The sequence below is a fragment of the Macaca mulatta genome, chromosome 20 (assembly GCF_049350105.2).
Source record: "Macaca mulatta isolate MMU2019108-1 chromosome 20, T2T-MMU8v2.0, whole genome shotgun sequence".
NCBI classification, from domain to species: Eukaryota; Metazoa; Chordata; class Mammalia; order Primates; family Cercopithecidae; genus Macaca; species Macaca mulatta.
Window position 1 is genome coordinate 74,228,257 of NC_133425.1, and position 19,721 is coordinate 74,247,977.

General features: G+C 44.6%; 1 protein-coding gene and 1 pseudogene across 2 annotated transcripts in view; both read left to right on the forward strand.

The window, feature by feature from the left end:
* Window positions 1-19,721, forward strand: part of WWOX (WW domain containing oxidoreductase) — a 1,123,672-nt gene that overhangs the window by 722,342 nt on the left and 381,609 nt on the right. The window lies entirely within an intron of this gene.
* On the forward strand, window positions 16,399-17,175 carry LOC706288 (small ribosomal subunit protein uS3-like; annotated as a pseudogene).

Consider the following 19,721-nt stretch of genomic DNA (forward strand, 5'->3'; position numbering starts at 1 on the left):
TCAGAAGTTAGATTTTTTTTTAGGGGGGAAACAGAAACCAAAGCAAAGCCAATAGAGATCTAACCAAAACAAAACAAAAAATCCACCGTGGTATTCGAGGAAGGAAAAACCATTTTTCAAATGAAAACTTTTCATTATATTTGGTATGTTCTGCTTCCCTTCCCTAGTATGTATGAATGAGATGAAATCACTTCTTAATTTTCAGGTTAATATTATAATTGAAGCCCATCCCTGTACCCTAAGGACTCTGCCAGCCTCTGGCAGTATTCCTTTCCAACTTCCACTTGCCCCAGATAGGTGGAAGTTAGCCTTTGTTTTTGGTGTCATCTTTTCTTTCCCTCCTTCCATCAGTTTTTTAGGAACTCCAGAAATTTAACCTAGCATGTAGGGGCCACCCCTGTTTCCAGATGCCTTCTAGAAAGAGGACTGGGGTGTGAATGAGGCCATGTGGGCTTCGTTTGCCCCTGCAGTTGTCATGCAGATTTCTCAGAGCTTAGCTGGGACAGGAAGAAGGAAGGAGAGGATAGCAGTGTGTTCAGTGTGTGAGCTCCTAGAAACTCTTGGGTCACTGTTCCCAAGGGATGACGACCCTCTGTGGTAGATCAGTTGCATGTGCATTTGAGCTTTGCCTCCTCCCCTGGGTCAGCATTCCACACTCACCTTCTCAAAGCGAAGTCTCCCGTGGGGGACCCTTGGTGTGCTGTTCATCTAGCAAATCTCACAGCACCAATAGAAACACCAAGAGCATGGATTCATCAAAGGAAAAATGTTGAAGTTTCAATTTTTGTGCTTCCTGGTAATCTTTCAGCCCTTGATGGAAATTTCCAGACCTAAACCAGTGAGTTAAGAGTATGGGGAAGGGGAGCCCTCATACAGTTTCATTAAGTGATCCTTTAATATTCTTCTTCAGAGTGACGGGTGCCTATTGCCTATACATTTTCAAAACAACACTGAAAATTTCAAAACATTTCTATCAGAACATAGTCTTATTCTCAACTGATTTCCAATTTCCACCTGCATCTGTTAAATGGCAGCTTACCTATGAAATATCATGTTCTGCCCAATCACCTACCCTGCCTCATATGAGCAGCCCATATATTTATGTGGACACATGCAGCCACGCTTGTTTTTAACATTTGAGAATGACAGCATATTGGCAGTTAATATAAGCTATCAAATATGACACGTCAACTCAGAAAACATCCCTAGGAAGTATTATGGGAACCCATGTATCACTTGAGATTCTTGGATCCATATTTGCTGTTAACAAAATAAACTAATAGTCAACAGCTGATTGAAACATTTCCCTGCTACCATGATTGCCTTGACAAATTCTGCACTGCAGAAGAATTTCACCTCCCACTATTTCTTCTGAGTGACTCTTGCCTGCTGAATAGGGTGTTTGGTTCTAATTGTTAAGCCTGCCTAATCCTGATTGAAGCGGGCCATAATATCAAGTGTGGAAGAAGGTGGGAGTATAAACTAGATTTGCTCCCTTCTGTAGGAATAACTCTATTAAGACTTTCTTTTTGGAGACAAATCATCTTATGCAGGGGGAAAAAAAACTCCATAAAAAAGACAAATGACAGCACAAGATCCAAAAAGGCAAGTGCTCAGTCATTTTGTCATAATGCCAGAAGAGACAGGAATGCTGTGTGGACTATGCATTCAGACACTTAGAAAATACTGCAGGCAGAGCTGGGGCTTCCGTGGCCGGAAGCATATTTGGTAAAGCGAGGATGCATCAAAGGCCTTCTCTGGTCTTCGGTAACTTGCACTGCCTTTCAGAGGTTTATAAAGGGAAGAGACAGGAAAGCAGTGTGCCAGTAAGATGACTCCTCTTCTCGTCTGAAGTTTAGAAGAATGCAGTGAACAAATGATGAAAAAAGTCTGAAGGGACTTTGGTAATTCAGCATCTGGAAAAATATCAGTGTTTTGTGACATTCTTAGTTGTGATCTACCTTATGTTGTATACACAGGGTCACTCGAATACGTAGGTATATTATTCTGCAATTGCTGATTAATTGATGATCCTTGATCCTCTCTGTGATTCATAGGCTCTCTGGGTTGGATAAATCACTTTTGGGAATTATATCTACTAGTACATTTATGTCACTAGAATTCCATTTAGAAGCTGTCATTGTGTACATTCACTGTATCTGTTAACTTTCTTCATCTCTCTCTTCCTCTCCCTCTTCCTCCCTTTCTTCCTTTCCTTTCCCTTTCCCTTATCCTCTCCTGTCCTTTCTCCCTCCCTCCCTGTCTCTTTCTTTTCTTTTCTTTTTTCTTTTTCTCTCTCTCTCTTTCCCCCTTTTTGTATTTCTAGTAGAGACAGGGTTTCGCTATGTTGGCCAGGCTGGTCTCGAGCTCCTGACCTCACGTGATCCACCTGCGTCAGTCTCCCAAAGTGCTGGAATTACAGGCAGGAGCCATCATGCCCAGCCCCCTTGTCCTCTTCTTATAAGGCTACTAATCCCCTCATGAGGGGCCTCATCCTCAAGACTTCATCTAAACCTAACTACCTCCCTAAGGTCCCATATCCAGATACCATCACACTGATGGTCAAGGCTTTGACATATAAATGAGGGGTAGAGGAACACAAACATTCAGTCCCTAACGCTTGTTGAAGTTACTTAAGCTTGGTAAGCCTCTCTCTTCTTGCTGACTCATGAGGATAATAAAATTTACCTGTAAGGGTTCTTTTGAGGAATAAATGGAATTTTTAAAGAATTGTTTCTGACATGTGATAATTACTTGATTAAAATATAGCTATGATAACACCCTCAAAGCTGTGGTTCTTACCCTCATCATTGTTTACGCTATCACACAATAAGATCTTTGCAAAAAGGATCAGGTTTCATTCTCTTGATCCCCAAAGTCCCCTGCCAGCACAGAGACCAAATACCAATGCATGGCAGTGTATAGGACCTAGGTGTCCTAACTTGGCAATGTATCTGCCAATTTTTTTAAAAGACAAGATGGTATCGAAAAGTCTGTGGCATATTTAGGATAATGCCCCATTATAGAGGACATCAGCAGCCAGCCACAGATCATCACTTGGTGCCACTGGGTTTAGAGACACTGGGTTTAAAAGGTGACACCGATTTAGCACGGCAGGTCTTATGTTCTGGTGTGATCTCAAACAACTTCTTGAAAATAATTTGTCAAGAAAACAAATATGGCTGGGCACAGTGGCTCATGCCTGTCATCCTGACACTTTGAGAGGCCGAAGTGGACGGATCACCTGAGGTCAGGAGTTCGAGACCAGCCTAGCCAACATGGCGAAACTCCTTCTCTACTAAAAATAAACAACTTAGCCAAGAGTACTGGCAGGCACCTGTAATCCCAGCTGCTTGGGAGGCTGAGGCACGAGAATCACGTGAACCCAGGAGGCGGAGGTTTCAGTGAGCCAAGATCATGCCACTGCACTGTAGCCTGGGTGACAGAGTGAGACTCCATCCACCCCCCCCCCACAAAAACTCTATCCAAAGGCCCTGAGTAACGCAGAATCAGCACTAATTAACAAGCCCCATAAACTAAAGGCCCCATGTATGTGTTATAAGTTTTAACATTTTTTTAATAGAAAAGACAGGGGAAAATACTATCATTCCACATCTTCTTAAACACATCTATTTTTAAAAGAGATTTTGACTCACTGGTGAATTTGTCTTAAAATGGAAAAATAAAATCAACTATAAGAATTTTGTTATGAATCTTTGTGGAAACACAATTAGGGAATCTACCAAACCCATGTAATTTCTTATTTCCGTCTAGTTGTAGGAAAATACTGAGATGCTTGTGAGGTGTGTGTGTTTTTTTTTTTTTCCAACTTGTATACACGTTGTTCTATAAGCAGTTGATTGTTTTTTAGGAAAAAAAAATATTCAGCATCTCAAATGTACCTTTAATATTGCTTCTGATTTTTGTTGTTTTGCTATCATAGCGTTATCTACCTCACCGAGATATTTTAGGTCCTAAGTATTTTTCGTTTGATATTTTCCCCTTAATTTCCTTTTTTCAACCTCCTAAGCTATAAATATACAGCCTTAAAAAAAAAAAAGACTCAGACATTTAAGTCCAAGAATCCTGCTTTTCTTCATGTGTTAGATTAGTAAGTTTTGTAAGGTGATGAGCAGAATGGAGTATACTTGAGCTGAGTTTTGCCAGAGTCCAAGATAATCTATTCTAATTTCTGGAGACACACATTTTATCCTGGTTAGAGAGAGATATAACGATGCCCATCTAATTCTGTGGCAGTCTGGCTTTGATGTATGTATATGTGGGCAGGAATGTGTGTGTGTGTGTGTGTGTGTGTGTGTGTGTGTGTGAACGCCTGTGTGTGTGTTCCTCAAGTATACACTGTGACTCCAAGGTCTTAACAACAACAAAGGGCCTCTTTGAGATCAATCACATTCGTTTGATGTTTGTTTTCTACTACCTGCTACTTGTTGCTTTCTCTTTGTCGCCGTTAATTTTGTTTGTCATATGTCAGACCAGGATGAGTGAGGCACATTCAGATTCAGCTCATTTTATTTATTTTTTTCTCCCTTCCTTAGTCACCACCTTTCCTAATTTCAGGCGGTCAGCACATTTAGCAAGCGTGTAGCTGCTTGCCTGAGCAAGCCATTAATCTATATTAGAAAATGTAGAGGCCCCAGTGCTAACCTTCCTGAAGCTTGCCTCCCCACCCCCAATTCTATAGGTTCTATTACATCTCCCCTGGTTTAAGTCACCTGCTGTTACTTTTAGGAGTTTTCTTTTCTTTCCTTGCTGAATATCTGCATTTATTAATACTGCCCAGGCACACGGGCTGTGGCTCAAGTTTTCAGCGCAGGACAGTGTGTCATCTCAAGAGAAGATGGAACCCGGCCAGATCCTCCCCCTGCCGGCAAGCGGAGTCAGTTACTGGGAAGCCATAATAATTCTTTCTTCTAGAGAATTTTGGCAAAAATGTGCCTCCTTCTTATGTCAACAATTTTTCATCTTTCTGGAATTCTTATTTCCCCTTCCCCTCTTCTTCCTTTTTATCCTCCTGGTAAAGTATCTCTTTTTCCCTAAAAAACTGGAAAAAATGCACTTTTCTATGTCAATTCAAATGATATTTAAAAAATACTGTATGTTAAAAAATTAAGTTTCTGTAATCCTTATATCCCCTACATACCACTGTCTAATCAAACTACCAAGAAGCCTCTTTTGAAAAAAAAAAAAAAAAAAAAAAAAAAAACTAAATGAACCTCTACTTGAGAATGTTGGCTTTTCATATATGTACAGAACAAAAGAGGTTGCAGTGATGGCTTGGATAAAGGCACCTGTGTTCTTTTCCAACCTATCCAATTTCAAGATGTATCCTTTGTGGATTACATCGGTTTTTTCTATGGAATCATGCACCTTAGACCTGGGAGAAATGAGGGTGACATCCAGGGTCAAGGTTTTCCAGTCAGGTATTTTGGGGAAAAATTCCTCCTTCAAATAACAACTAATGTGACGTGGCAGTATGTTAGACATTACAGCCAAGGCCTTCTGGTTGAAGTTGGGGAACTGTGGGCATTGTCCCCACTAGGCCCGTCATTTGCCCTTGAAAAACCACCCCTGGGCTCTGTCAGGTGTGGTCTGTGCACCAGCTACCTTTGTGCTCCCCGGATTCTTCCACCTGGCCCGGAAGCTGACAGTAGTTGGCTCTCTTGCCCTTTCTTCTTCTGGTTGGATTTAGCAATTTACTTTTCACGCTTCTTCCCTGCAGAGTGTCAGTTCACCACTTTCCTCTGCAGAAGGTTTCATCCAGGCCGGGCGCGGTGGCTCATATCTGTAATCCCAGCACTTTGGGAGGCCGAGGCGGGTGGATTACCTGAGGTCAGGAGTTCGAGACCAGCCTGGCCAACATGCTGAAACCCCATCTCTACTAAAAATACAAAAATTAGCCAGGCATGGTGGCACACACCTGTAATCCCAGCTACTTAGGAGGTTGAGGCAGGAGAATTCCTTGAGCCTGGGAGACGGAGGTTGCAGTGAGCCAAGATTGTGCCACTGTACTCCAGCCTGGCCGAGAGAGTGAGACACTGTCTCAAAAAAAAAAAAAAAAAAAAAAAAAAAAAAAAAGGAGGTTTCATCCATTTTCATCCATTTGGCTGACAAAGGCAGGAACTGTTCCTGCTGTTACTAACTCTAGTACATTGCATGAAACCTTGCTATTTCCTTAAACTCTGAACCGACCTTTACAAACAGTGCCTTTACTAAACACTTCTTACATTACCCGTTTTGAGTGTACCATCTGCTTCTTGCCAGGACCCTGACCAAGAGTTTGAAATCTCAGACCATGATGACCTCCTTGCCCAATGCATAAGCTTTCCTCCAAAACACACATTTATGGGGGCAGAGGGAGTCTCTGGAAGGAAACTTCAGCTGAGCTATGGCTCCTTTTGCTTCCCCTGGGTTTTAATCCTTCCTTCCCTTCCTGTTCTTTTAAGGAAATCTGAAAAGGAGCAGAAGAGCTTTAGAACTGCACTGCATCTGTCTGAGGCCAAGGGCAGTTGCAAGCAGACCTCTCTGCCCGTGTTTCAATGACCCTCGTCTTGCTCCTTGGCTGCCTGTGAGTCCGTGCTCACATCTGGCTCTGTCTGCCCAAATAGAAACTTGAGAGTGACTTCCAAGATACACACGGGGCTCAGAGGTTCTCTCCCCGTCCCACTCACTGGCCCTGCTCTCTCTCGATGTTCCCAAGTCCCCTGGGTGACCTTGTGTGTCCTTCCTGGGATGTTGCTTAATCACCCTAAAACTGTAAGGCCAAGTGGTCGTAGCCAGAACGTGGCAGAAATACTCATGCTTCTGTTCTGCTTTCCTAGCGTGGAATCCCCTGTGCCTTAATGTGAGTAAATACTCCCCAGAATGAAGGCAGAATCCAGTATCTGTTGTTTTAACTAAATCCCTGACTTGGCCCCCTCTGATAAACCCTCTGATAAAGAACGGATGTAAAATTTGGGACACTGGATAGGACCAGAAGGCGAGAGAAAGAGGACACCCTTTTCTTTCCTCGCATTTGGGTTCCCAAAGAAGTAAAACTCTGTGAATGTTCACTTCATTTTTTCCTGATATATTGAGGACTCCAGATGTAAGCTCATTGACAGTCTTGGTGTGTTCTTCAGTATTTGTGCTTTTAATAGATATTGCAAGTGTGTTTAATGTGAAAATAGAAACGGAGGGCTTTTAAAAGAGCTTACTCAAAATCCTGCCAATTACTGAAATCTACCAGACAAGAAGGAGCCACTTTTTTTTTTTTTTTTTTTTTTTTTGATACAAGGAGGGGAAATGTTTCCACAAACGCCTGGCCCTTTGTCTTTAAAATTTTTCATCTCTTGGGTACTGAGTTGTAATAGTCAATACAGATGTAGCTGTGTCACATTGAAAGCACGACCAAATTGCTGTACAATGTTCAGGATACCTTTATGTCACTTTAAAATGTAGAGTGTCATCTAAAAATGAGCAATTGCTGTGAAGAAACTGGGGCTGGCTCTGATTTTGTGGCTCCATTTTTTTTTTTTTTTTTTTTTTTTTTTTGGTTTCTTGAGAAGATCATCTTTAAGTCACAAGTTATGCAATGCCAAGTACTCATCTGTGTAATCTAGTTCGGCTTCCAAAATTTTTCATCACCTGGTTACAAACATCTGAAGGCAAGAAATAGCCAAGATTCCATTGCAAGTCCCAGAGTAAGTTATTATTAGACAGAAACAAACAAGTAAATACCTTGGACCTGAGCTATTGCCCAAACCAGTCCTGACTTGGCGTGGGGTCTGACCAACTGTTTTTGATCTTGCAATCTAAAGTACGTTTGTGGAAATACAAAGGTCAAAACTTCCCCTAACCCTCTATAGCCCCTGGTGGAACTAAGGAATGAAAAGTTGCTTAAATGTTTTCCTGTTGCCAGTTTTTCTTAAACATTAGCTGTATTCTTCTTTTATTTTTTTTCTTTCCAACCCTGACTCTGATTCACAAAGAATAGGGAAGCTTAGCCAACTGCAATTTCAAAGTATTGCTTCTTAAGCCCAGGCCAAGTGTGTAGACTTGATAGAATTCTGATTAATGCATCTTATTACATTAATTTTAGAAGAAACCCGAAGGCATTTCTCCTATTCCTAGTGCAGGCCAGCCTGCCAGAAGCATTTGTCTCCTTAAAGAGCTAATATCTTCAGCTACCAACAACCATAAAACTGAAAAATCTATCGGAAGAGTTGGCTTCTCTGGATGTGTGTAAGGCACACTACAAAATACATGTAGAGCTTGGCTGAACTTTGCTTCAAATTTGCCAATCAAAATTCACGAACCCACGCCAAGTTGGCTACAAAACCTCTTGCTTGGAGCCAGCACTAATTATGTCAACAAGTAGTTGAAGTTTAGCCCCTGTTAAGTCCTGCACTCCTGGGTATCGGGGATGAGTCTTCGTGTGGAGGCAAACGGGCCCTGTCTTCGCTTGGCGACCTCCTAAAATTCCCAGGACCTCTTCAGGTCCCAGCCCTTTCTGTTTCCCTGGGGTGTGCCTCCTCGCTGTCTGTCTTGGACGGAAAGAGTTCCAAGGCAGTCCATTCGCCCCAGTGAAAAGTTTTCTGATGAGGTCAAGCCTTCTTATTGTCATAGGTCATTTTCTTTAGAAATGAGAAGCCATCTCCCTGGGCTTTCCAGGAAGTAGACTCTGAGTGCAGGTGTGTTGCGGAGAACGCATGCCTTGGAATTAACACCTATGGAAGATGGAGTGGGCAGAGGCAGAAGTTGAGCTGAGATGCAGTCCAGCAAGGGTCTCAGTCAACCTCATGGAACTAAGAGGACCCATCAGAGCTAATCCCTATTGCGCTAATGTGGTCAGGCTTTTATAAACCTGCCTTGACTTGTGATTGGGTGGGCTGCCCCAGGAAGGATGTGCCCTTGCGTAAGGTAGCTCTCTATGTTCAGGTACTCCCTGGAAAGGCCGATGGCTGAAGGCTACAGGTTACCCTGGAAGGGAGACCTGAGCTGCACATCAGAGCCCATCTCCTTCCCAGCGTGGACATGTTCCAGCTCCTGCCCCAGCCCTGCCACAGCATCACCCTCTCCAGCACACACAGCCCTTCTCTGTTGATTAGGGTTGGTTGAGCTATTCTACAGCTTTCGTTGACTCAGGCCTTGAAGTACAATAGAAAGCCCTAGGACAAGGCAGGCCCACTTCTGAGGCTGGGCACAGAGGCTCGTGCCTATAGTCCCAGCACTTCGGGAGACCAAGGCAAGAGGATCAGTTGAAGCCAGGAGTCTGAGATCAGTCTGGCCAACACAGCAAGACCCAATCTCTACAAAAAGTTTAAAAATTCACTGGGCGTGGTGGTACACGCCTGTACTCCTAGCTACTCAGGAGACTGAGGCAGGAGGATCACTTGAGCCCGGCAGATCGAGGCTGCAGTGAACTAAGATGCCACAGCACTCTAGCCTGGGCAGTTTTGAGTGCTTCCTCTACCATGTAACTAGCTTGCCAGACAACTCATTAACTATTCGGGACCTTAGTTTCATCTTTCCTGAATTGGAGCCAATATACGTAATTCCAAAGGTTGCTTTTAAGTGTAAGTGAGAATATTGGCAGAAATTCGTTAGCACTGAGAGAGGGAATATAAAGTGGAGGTTAAATGTACGGCTTAAGAGCAGAGTCGGGAAACCTAGACTTGCATCCTGATTTCTGAATCGAATGTTCCAGGGTAAGCCACTTAATCTCTCTAATCCTCATTGTGCTTAGCTCTAGAATGGAGGCTTGTTGAGAAAATTAAATGGAAATGATAACGGCGAAGCACTTAGCACAGGAGTAGGCCCGTAGTACTCAGGTGTTCATTCCACAGCAAAGCGTTCAGTCTTCTGCACTCTTTCCCAGTCAGTTGGCCACTACTGTTCAGTTCACTTCTTTTGGATCTTCTCAGCCCCATCAGGTTACCAGGTGAAATGAGCCCAGCTCAGCAGGCCAGTTGATTGAGCACTCCAGTCAGCCATCAGTTAATTCTGTCATTCAGTGTCTTCAGTGACCCCTCAGTGAGGCAGGAGGTGGGACTTGCCTATGGAGGCAAGACTTAACTCCATAGATGGGGTGACACACCAGACCAAATGGAGGACTAGCTAAAACAGGGATAGGGCGGGCACACCTTTCCATAAGACGTGTCCACCAGTGTGTCATGTCAGTTTACCATTTCCATGGCAACACCTGGAAGTTACTGCCCCTTTCCATGGCAGTGACTCAACAACCTGGAAGTTACCACCCTTTTTCTAGAAATTTCTGCATAATCTACCACTTAATTTGCATATAATTAAAAATGGGTGTAAATGTGATGGCAGAATTGCCTTGGAATTGCCACTCTGGGCACTCTGCCTGTGGGGTAGCCCTGCTTTGCAAGGAGCAGCACTTCTGCTGCTGTTGTACACTGTCCCTTCAATAAAAGTTGCTAACACCACCAGCTTGCCCTTGAATTCTTTCCTGGGCAAAGACAAGAACCCTTTTGGGCTAAGCCCCAATTCTGGGGCTCACCTGCCCTGCATCACCAGCACAGTTGAAGGCCACAAACTCCCAGCATTTTCATCCATAAACAAGGCTTAGCAATATCTCTGATGTTGGGTAAGAGCTTAGGTGTTTGCACCAGCGAGATTTGCAGTCGGCCTTTTTTGAGTGAGACTTGAACTTGATTCTGAGTCTGCTCCCTCCTAGATAGACTCATTATTTGCTTATTTGTGTATTCACTCATCCATTCATTAATTTACTCTTCGTTTGATATCAACACCTGTAAAATGGGGGTGGTAATGTGGTGATATGGAGGAAAATAAAATAACTCCATTATTGTTGTTACTATTTACCTCTGTATTGTCATCACTATCATTCCGTTGATAACCATGAGCACCTGTCATGGACCTGGCACTCTAATAGGCTCTCAGGATGCACAGTGACCCAGTCCCTGCTTGCTGGAGACGTAAGAGAAGCCCCCAGCCACTGACATCTGGGTGCTGTAATAAAGCAAGCATAGTCATGGATACTGCTAAGTTTTGATGCCAAAGAGCCAAATTTGCAGTACCAGAATGTCCTTTACATGTGTGACCCAAAGTTTTGGCTACTGAAGAGGTTGCATGCCCTACAACAGTGGAAGTGGTGTCCTGAATATGCCAGAAATAATGGTGGAGTCAACTAAGACCTGGAAGTATTGTTTGGAGACATCTCAGTATTCCTAAATCATTTTCCCATCCTTAAATAAAAATCTTCCTTACTGATGATCTGAGAACTTCCAGTCAGCTTCATTTCCATTGGTAGAGTTGGCCATTGCCTGCTAAGAAACTTTAGGTGGTTTTTCTTGGGATCAGTGGACAGACTTAGGATTAGTGGGTCCCCTCCTTGAGATATAATAACCGCCTTGGTGAAAGTAAGATGACAGGGCCTCTCTTCAGGCAAGCGCCTTGCATTTTAATACCAACTATGCCACATGTATGTGTTTCCTGGGCTTGCAATAACAAATTACCGCAAACTGGGTGGACTGAGAATTATTCATTGTCTCATGGTTTTGGAGGCTAGAAGTTCAAAATCAAGGCTTTGGTGGGGTTGGTTACTTCTGGAAGCTACAAGGGAGAAACCATGCCTTGCCTGTTTCCTGGTTTCTGGTGGCTGCTGGCAATTCTTGGTGTCCCTTGGCTTGGAAACACCACATTCCAACCTCTACTTCCATCCTTACATCACCTTCTCCTCTGACTTTGTGTCCTTTCCATCTCTTATAAGGACACCAGTCATTGGAGTTAGGACCCACCTAATTGAGTAAGATCTCATCTCAGTCCTTATCTTAATTACATCTGCAAAGACCCTGTTTCCAAATAAAGTCACATTCGTTGGTTCTGAGTGAACATGTTTCTCGGTGGACCCTATTTAACCCACTGCACTGCATCAAACGTATGGGTGTACTTTCTCTTGGCCTTTCTCCTATTTGCCTTCTCTGTGTTGGGAATTGTGGCTTTACACCCATCTACTTATCCCTGCATGTTAAGCATCGTCTCTTACCTGATAAGCAGAAGGATGATAAAAGTGAGGAAACTGAGGCACAGGCTTGCCCCAGGTTATACAGCTAGTAATGACGGAGGATGGATTGAAAGCCAAGCTTCTCCCATCCTCCACTCTACAACAGCTGTATCTGGCCTCTGGTTTATCCTTCTTCTCCCCCACCCACCACATGGCTTCTCATTTTGAAAACCCGATGGCTAATAAAGTGGATGAGTTTCAGGATTGCAAAATATTGTGGTCCTGGCCTTTGCCCGTTGTGTAATCTTCACGGTGACCAGAGTGTTTGCATTTCCTAGGAAGTTCACCCATTCCCAACAGTGTCCCAGGGTCAAGCTCAGGTGACCTGTGGTATTTTTATACCCATATATGTGTCAATGTTTATAACTTTTAAAGTTGTTGTCAGGAAGCACCGAGGCATGTGGTCGTTCACAGATGACAAAGACAGAGGCTCAGGGAACTCAGTTGCTTGCTGAGCTTTAAACCCAAGTCTATTTCTAAGGCTGCACTGAGTCTTTGAGAAAATGCAGAGTAACCTAGCCCAGTGTCAGACACAAAATAGTCAGCAAATGCCCTCATAGATCCAGGCTTCTGAGTCCAAAGCAACAAATTCTCATCTCCAATTCTCATCTTCAAATATTAACATAAACTCTTTTTTTTTTTTTTTTTTTTTTTTTTTGAGGACGGAGTCTCACTGTGTCGCCCAGGCTGGAGTGCAGTGGCATGATCTCGGCTCACTGCAAGCTCTGCCTCCCGGGTTCACACCATTCTCCTGCCTCAGCCTCCTGAGTAGCTGGGACTACAGGCGCCCGCCACCTCGCCCGGCTAATTTTTTGTATTTTTAGTGGAGACGGGGTTTCAATGTGTCAGCCAGGATGGTCTCGATCTCCTGACCTCATGATCCACCCACCTCGTCCTCCCAAAGTGCTGGGATTACAGGCGTAAGCCACCATGCCTTGGCCAAAATAAACTCTTTTTTTTAAGAGACAGAATCTCACTGTGTTGCTCAGGCTAGAGTGTTGTGGCATCTTAGCTCACAGCAGCGTCGACCTACCAGGCTCAAGCGATCCTCCTGCCACAGTCTCCTGAGTAGCTAGGACTATAGGTGTGTACCACCATGCCCAGCTATTTTTAAAATTTCCTGTAGAGATGGGGTCTCACTGCATTGGCCAGAGTGACCTAAACTCCTGACTACAAGTGATCCTTTTGCCTTGGCCTCCCAAAGTGTTGGGATTATAGTTGTGAGCCACCATGCCCAGCCTAAAATAAACTCTTTAGTGTCAAAAAATCTACTTGAGGCCAGGTGTGATGGCTCACCCCTGTAATCCCAGCACTTTAGGAGGCCAAGGTAGGTGGGTCACCTGAGGTCAGGAGTTCAAGACCAGCCTGGGCAACATGATGAAACCCCGTCTCTACTAAAAACACAAAAATTAGCCAGGTGTGGTGGCATGCACCTGTAATCCTAACTACTCGGGAGGCTGAGGCAGGAGAATGGCTTGAACCCAGGAGGCAGAGGTTGCAGTCAGCTGAGATTGTGCCACTGTACTCCAGCCTGAGAGACAGAGTGAGACTCTGTCTCAAAAAACAAAACAAAACAAAAAAACCAAAAATCTACCTGAACCAACTAAAATTCCCGTCCCCACCTAGAGTTCTAAATATTTTATGAATAAAGCCTTCAGAGCCTAAGCATTCACTAAAACCAAGTGGCCCCACGTTCCTAATGGGTGGAATATTATTTTGAATCTTTCCATCACGTTTTCTTAATGAGAGTTACATTGCTGGGTGAAAGCTTTTTATGCAACCCCATCGTTGTTGAACAAACAGATGCTTAGCGTATTTAGGTTGGAATGCAAGAGAACTAAAGGTATGGTAGAGTCTTAAGGAAGCCTGCTTTCTCTTCAAGAATGCTATCGAATTGAAAGGTAATTCCTAAAGAACAGACATTTATAAATTAGGGAGGAAGAACTAAAAAAGATTCCTAGCAAGAAACATCATAAAAGGGCTGGATAAAGCCAAAAAACTAAAAGAAAGAAAAAAAAAAAAGGAATTAGAGAAAAGAGGCTCATGTTGTTTGTAAATTTGTGAATAAATCTGTTAAAGAAATACTGGATTCATATTCAACCTGGAAAACAGGGAAAGGTCTTTTATTGCATGCTTAGAAGTTTGAATACACTTTCAGTAGCTCTTCGTTATCTCAAATTAAATCTTAAATTGAGCTTGTGGTTCTGTGAATTAATACTCCGGCCTTTCAGCCCTGCTGCTGAGGTCATTCAAATCTAATGGTGGAAATGGTCACAGGGTCAGGCCTTGGTTGGTGCTGTATAGAAATGCCTTAATGATGCCGGCAGATGTTTGCATTCTGCAGCTGGGGCAGCCAGCTAGTGGGGGGCTGCAGGAAGCGGGGAGTTGATGATCACATTATTGTATCAGCCGCCTGTGTGAACAAGGAAGGATAGACGCCCACCCCATCCCACCATTCCAGGTTCAAAGAGGCAGGTGCTTCCTAAAGCAGAAAAATGTAAGGGAAGTCATCATCGCTTATCACCACCTGAATGTTCACCATGGTGACCACATCTCAGGATGCTGCAAAACGAGAGAGGTCACCTGTCTGTGTAATCGCATATAGCATTCTAAAGATGTTCCATTCATTCAATACATGTTTAATAAAGGCTTCATCTGAAGTTTAATGCACACATTGTTTGATAAAACAGACCCAGTCACTGGTGTCAGGGAGTTTATATAGAGGTATGCACATATCTGTGCAAATGTGTGCATTTAAGGCCCGCCGAGCCTCAGCTGATATGCATGTCCTAACTTTGCGGTGTCTCTAAGGGAATGGAAGGATTGGCTACCCTGAGCTTCCTAGACTTTTTTTTTTTGACAGACTCTTGTTCTGTCTCCTAGCTAGAGTACAATGGTATGATCATAGCTCACTATAACCTCCAATGCCTGGGTTTAAGTGATCCTCCCACCACAGCCTCCCAAGTAGCTAGAACTACAGGCAAGAGCTACCATACTAGTCTCATTTTTGTTTTTTATAGAGATGGGGTCTTGCTATGTTGCCAAGGGTGGTCTCAAACTTCTGGCCTCATAGGAATCCTCCTGCCTTGATAGATGTCTTCATTGTAGGTTTCTAGCCTCTGAATCCAAATTTTATTTTCTAGTACTTTATTTTATTTTACTTTTTATTGATTGAAACCTTGAAATAAAAGTTTTAAAAAATTCATTTGATTTTAAACAACCTTTAGAAATATATAAAGTTTAAAAATAACTGTCATTTTGGTTTTTATAAACAGTCTACTCTTACACATAGAGACATTCAGATGCTTCATTTTGCCTCTAGAAAGTTTTTCTAATAATGACCAATGATGGTGAAATTGTTATTGATTTCAAATGTGTGATTGGTTGATTTACTGGATTCAGTCCAAGCTCCTCCCAAAGGTTAGCCCATTGACTCTAGAACTCTGTTTTCCTCATTCATTCATTCATTCATTCATTCCTCTAAGCAGTATGTATAGTGCACTTGCTGCACGTCAGATACTTTCCTAGGTGCTGGGGAGAAACAAGCCAAGCACTTCAGTGCCTGTATTAGTCTGTTTTTACGCTGCTGATAAAGACATACCCGAGACTGGGAAGAGTAAGATGTTTAATTGGACTTACAGTTCCACATGGCTGGGGAGGCCTCAGAATCATGGCAGGAGGTGAAAGGCACTTCTTACATGGCAGCCTCAAGAGAAAATGAGGACGAAGGGAAAGTGAAAACCCCTGATAAGCCCATCAGATCTTGCGAGACTTATTCACTATCACGAGGATAGCGCAGGAAGGACCGGCCCCCATGATTGAGTTACCTCGCCCTGGGTCCCTCCCACAACATGTGGGAATTCTGGGAGATACAATTCAAGTTGAGATTTGGGTGGAGACACACCCAAGCCATATCAGGGTCCTAGGCAACTTTGTGTGGAAACAGAACAGAGAGGAAGCGACACACTTTTCCTTTGGGGGCAATTTTTGGGTTGCTTTTGTTTTTATTTGTTGTTGTTTTCATTCCTGGTAGTAATAGTAGCAGTAGAAAATGGCAGTGCTGTAGCCATAAACAAAGTGCTCTGTGCATTCCCTCTCACGATCCCCTAAACCCTACAAGGCTAGGGGAAAATGGTAATACTCATGAACAACTCCACTTTATAAATGAGGATGCTGGCACTCAGGGAGCTCACGTGAGTTTCATAAGGTCACAGAGCAACCAAGTGGCAGGGCTGACTCCCACCCAGGTCTGTTACATGGGCAGCCTGTTATTACCGCACTGTCCTGACTTGCTCTAGCGAGATCTAAGAAAGGCACAATCTGCTTTCCTTTTGATAGTGTGTGGCAGCATCATGGCAGCGCGAATTTCCAAGAAGAGGATGTTAGTTGCTGATGGCGTCTTCAAAGCTGAACGTGATCAGTTTCTTACTCAGGAGCTGGCTCAAGATGCTGCTCTGAAGCTCAGATTCACGTTACACCCATCAGGGCAGAAACCATTATCTTAGCCTCCAGAACACAAAATGTTCTTGGTGAGAACAGCTGGGGATTCTGGCATTGATTGCTGTAGTTCAGAAGAGATCTGGCATCCCAGTGGGTGTTGTAGAGCTTTATGCTGAAAAGATGACCCCAGAGGTCTGCAAGCCATTGCCCAGGCAGAGTCTGCAGTACAAACTCCTAGGAGGGCTTGCCGTGCAGACGGCCTGCGATGGTGGGCTGTGGTTTTAATTTAGGTTTTAGGTTTTAGTTTAGGTTTTAGGTGGGCTTTGGCCCCCCTATCATGAATAGAGGGGCCAAAGGCTGCCAAGTTGTGGTTTCTGGGAGACTCTGAGGACAAAGGGTCAAATGCATGAGTTTGTGGATAGCCTGACGATCCCCAGTGGGGACCCTTTTAACTAATACATTGGTGCTGCCATGTGCCATGTGCTGCTCGGACAGGTGTTCTGGGCATCATGGTGAAGATCATGCTGCCCTGGGACGCAGCTGGTAGGATTGGCCCTAAGAAGCCTCTGCCTGACCACGTGAGCATCATGGAACCCAAAGATGAGATACTGCCTACCACTCCCATCTCAGAACCGAAGGGTGGGAAGCCAGAGCCGCCTGCTGTGCCCCAGCCAGTCCCCATAGCATAACGGGCTCTCCTTGGTGGTTGTATTTGGAGTCTGGATGTTATTTTGTAAAGACATTTAATAAAATATGGTACAAAGACAACCGGGCATGCCTGTAATCCCAGCACTGTGGGAGTCAAGGCAGTCAGATCACTTGAGGTCAAGAGTTCAAGACCAGCCTGGCCAACATGGTGAAACCCCGTCTCTACTAAAAATACAAAAATTAGCCAGGCGTGCCCTGTAATCCCAGCTACTTGGGAGACTGAGGCAGGAGAATCGCTTGAACCCAGGAGGCCGAGATTGCAGTGAGCCGAGATCGTGCCATTGCACTCCAGCCTGGGCAACAAGAGTGAAACTCAGTCTCCAAAAAAAAAAAAAAAAAAAATCATCGACGACAGAAATGTATTGTCTCACAGTTCTGGAGGCCAGACCTCCAGAATCAAGGCAGTGCTACACTTCTTTCAGAGGCTCTAGCTAAGAATCTGTTCCTGGCATCTTTTGTTTCTGGTGGCTGCTGGTGATTGTGGGCTTATGAGCATATCACTCCAGTCCCAGACTCTGAGGCCACATGGCCTTCTCCTCTTCTCCTGTGTTCTCCTCTCCTGTGTGCCTCACATCTCCCTCTGCCTTTCTCCTATGAAGACACTTATCTTTGGATTTAGGGGCTTCCTGGCTGATCTCATCTCAAGATCCACAACTTAACTACATCTGCAAAGACCTGATTCCCAATAAACTCGCCTTCACAAGTTGCGGGGATTTGAATATGGAACTGCCTTTTTGGAGGCCACCATTCGACCCATGATAAGAGCACAGTGGTGAGGTATGAGGGGTGGTAAGAGGTCACAGTCACAGCCACCCGTCTCACCAGCTGTGTGACAATTCTGGATTTCCTTAGCTGTCCTCTGCCTCAGTATCCCTTTCCCTGTAAGTGGAAGTGGTATTCATTGATCACACACTACAGGCCGGACACCAAGCTATTCCATTTTTTGAATATGTTTCTTCCTTCCCTCTTTAGGACTAACCAGCCGGGTTTAGATGATTTCCTCCTCATATAGCTTTCCTGCCCCCACATGGTATAGATGGTGCAAGGGAACCAGAGAGCTTTGATCCCTGGTTTCTCTGGTCACAAACCTGCTGTCCTCTCCAGAACTCCAGGCTGCCTTTCTTTGGGAGCTAAATCAAATTTAGCTGTTTCCCCAGCTGCAAAGTGCATAGGCATCAAGTGAGAGGGTAAATGAATGAAAACCTGAATGGCTGATCCTCTGACACAGTGAGAGCAGACGTTAATTGCTCACTGGCCAAGTGCTGGGCCCTGTGCTCAGAGCTTCACGCAGATGACATCAAAGCACCATGTAGCGGGGAAGCACGACGATCCTGACCATTTTACAGAGGAGGAAAGTAAGGCTCGGTGACATAAACTCACAGAGGAATTGGAGCTGGGGTCTGTGTGGCTCCAGATCAGGTGTGTAATCTCCAAGGCTGTCCTCTGTTCTCCAAGTTTCTCCTTAACACATTTCCAGCCCCATGTTCTGGCAGGAAGACCCCAGGGTTGAAAGGAGCTGGAAGAGCGAGGTCTAAGAGAAAAAGGGGCCAGGTGTGGTGGCTCGTGCCTGTAATCCCAGCACTTTGGGAGGCCAAGGTCGGTGGGTCATGTGAGGTCAGGAGTTTGAGACCAGCCTGGCCAACATGGTGAAACCCCATCACTACCAAAAAAAAAAAAAAATAGCCAGGCGTGATGGTGCATGTCTGTAATCCCAGCTACTTGGGAGGCTGAGGCAGGAGAATCACTTGAACCTGGGAGGCAGCGGTTGCAGTGAGCCGAGATGGCGCCACTGCACTCCAGCCTGGGTGACAAGCAAGATGCCATCTCAGAGAAAAACAGCAACAACAGCTAAAACATATGGATCCAGCAGCCGGTGTTGTTATTTCAGGATGGGAACCAGGCACTGCACCTCCTCAGTAGGAGTCAGAGTAAGGGAGCTAGGCTGGCTGACATGACTGGGGACAGAGTTGCTGTGGAAATTGTCAGGTTATGAAAGGAAATTAGCTGCTGGATGTCAAGAGGTGCAAATTGCTGCAGGCATTGGCAGCTGGGAGCCCTGGTGTGTCTAATAGCTCCTCGGGCCAGGAGGCCTTAATGACACCCCTACCAACACTACAGGAGGCAGCAAGTGACAGTAGGAAAGAGAGAGGCCAGCTCATCTAATCTGAATGCCCCGGGGGGGCTGGGGGCTGGGGACTCCAAGACCTGGCTTCTGCTCCGTGTCACAGTGGCAAAGACAATGACTGTAAAAGCACAGCCTCCAGAGAGAAGAGCCTTCGATGGACCTGGGTGTTCATCCAGGGGCCAGGTGAAAACTGGGGGATGCAGAATAGGAGGTTGGGCTGGAGGTGAGTGAGAAGAAGGGATACGGTTAGGACCAACATTTAGGCAACACGGCCACGTACAGGATTCTACCACCGTCATCACCATCAGTGTTACTGTTTCCTGCCATGTATCTATGGGGTGTCTATCATTTAAAGTCCAGCACTGCACTGGGCATTTTTAATTGTCATTACTATATAATTAT